Source organism: Mandrillus leucophaeus, unplaced genomic scaffold (genome assembly GCF_000951045.1).
Source record: "Mandrillus leucophaeus isolate KB7577 unplaced genomic scaffold, Mleu.le_1.0 Scaffold17, whole genome shotgun sequence".
NCBI classification, from domain to species: domain Eukaryota; kingdom Metazoa; phylum Chordata; class Mammalia; order Primates; family Cercopithecidae; genus Mandrillus; species Mandrillus leucophaeus.
The window spans coordinates 5793575-5795806 of NW_012101698.1; positions in this window are offsets into that span (position 1 = coordinate 5793575).

Genomic DNA, 2232 nt, shown 5'->3' on the forward strand with positions numbered 1-2232 from the left:
GAGAATGGCGTAAACCCGGGAGGCGGAGCTTGCAGTGAGCTGAGATCCGGCCACTGCACTCCAGCCTGGGTGACAGAGCAAGACTCCGTCTCGAAAATATAAATAAATAAATAAAACAAAATAAATAAAATAAAAAAATAAAATAAAATAAATAAAATTAAAATAAAATAAAATAAAAAATAAAATAAATAAAAAATAAATAAAATAAAATAAAACTCAGGAAACTTTGTAACCAGGCTCTGGAGCTGCTTGCTCAGGCCTACTCCCACCCTGCAGAGTGCTTTATTTGTTTCATAAATTTCTGCTTTCACTGCTTCCTTCCCGTGTTTCTTTCCTATGTTACTTTGTGGGTTTTTTGTTCAATTCTTTGTTCAAAATGCCAAGGACCTGGACAGCTCACACTCACAGCCCTGTTTCCCGGAACAGGCCTGGCTGAGTTCCAGCTGTGCAGTGAAGCCAAACTTGGGGAGGCAGGGGACCCTGGACTCCCTCTCATGATCTGGACAGAGAGTCTGGGGGTACACCCGGTCTCAGACCAGCTCCGGATTCTTTGGTGACCTGAAGGCAGCTGGCTGGCCATTGGAGCTGGCAGAGTCCCCCGAACGATTCGGGGAAGGAGTCTCTGCAGCAATGTTTAGAATCACATGTGGGGCGGAGTGAGGAACCCCCTGGCTGCTCAACCAGGGGCGTCCGTGAGCCAGGACCGCTGTGCACCGAGGGCTGGCATCCAGGCTCCTCTGACCGTGAGCCAGGACCGCTGGGCACCGAGGGCCGGAATCCAGGCTCCTCTGTCCGTGAGCCAGGACCGCTGGGCACCGAGGGCCGGAATCCAGGCTCCTCTGCCCCAGGACCCGAGATATGCTGTGACTGCAGGAACAGGCAGGACCCCATCCCCTTATTCCCAAATGCAGTCACACCCAGACAGGCCCACTTGGAAGGACCCTGCACTTCATTTACACTCTACTGTCCTCATCTTGAAATCTTAAGCACATGCCTATAATCCTACCACTTTGGAAGGCTGAGGCAGGTGGATCACCTGAGGTCAGGAGTTCAAGATCAGCCTGCTGGAGAAACCCTGTCTCTACTAAAAATACAAAAATTAGCCAGACGTGGTGGCAGGCACCTGGAATCCCAGCTACTTGGGAGGCTGAGGCAGGAGAATCACTTGAACCTGGGGGGCAGAGGTTGCAGTGAGCAGAGATCGTGCCACTGCACTCCAGCCTGGGTGACAGAGACTCTGCCTCCACAAAAAAAAAAAAAAATTCTTAGTAACTTTTGAATATTTGAATAAGGGCCTCACATTTTCATTCCGTACCAGGCCCCGCAAATGATGTAGCTGGCCCTACACACCCGCCTTGCTCACCAGTTGCCCAAAGTGGCTGACCTGGAAGGATGCTTCAGGCTCTGAAGCCTGCGGTGCTTATGTCTTGGGAACTGCAGTCTTCACTCTGAACAAAGGGCAGCCAGGTGGAAGAGGCTGGGGACAGGCCCAGAGGAACCTCACAGCCTCTATGTTTCCCTTCCACCTGGTACATTGGGCTCCCCTCCAGCAAGCTTGTTTCAGATAAAGGGGTATATTCTCCCAGTGAGGTGACAAAGTCAGGAGGAAGGAAACCTCGGGGCAGGCTGGAGAGCTCTTCGCTGAGCTTGTCCACTATTTCTGGTGTTCCCACTGTGCAGAGGAAAAGGTGACTCCTCAAGCAGTGGGATCTCCCGCTTCCCAGCCCGGGCTCTGTCTGCCTTTTCCGACGCTGGGCTGGGCGACCGCCTGTGGGCAGCCACGCTCCTCAGGATGCCGCGCTGCAGCCTGACCCTCTAGAAAGCCAAGTCCACACGCTGCTCCTTAACCTCCACCCCCAAGAATCAGGCTGCTTGGCCTTGTCTCTGCTGTGGCCCCAGCACTTGAGCCCTACCTGCCAGACTGGGAACTTCGATGGCCAGTTAGCGATGGCATCTAAGCCACCTTTGCGACATCGGCCCTGGAACGGGCTGTTGCATGTGGAGCTCAGCAACTGTTCCTCCAAGTGCCTCAGGACCCGATTCCCTCTCATCATCCCTAGAATAGCTTTTCCTTTTGAGGGCTCAGGACAGGGGGTCGCAGGCCTCCTGCTCCCAAGAAGCAGAGAAGGGGACATGGGGCTGCAGGGCCAACACAGGGAGAGTCCTCCAGAGTCCTCCTCCTGCCACCTGCTCTTTGCAGCTGTGGCCAGACCTGGAGGCAGGAGACACAGC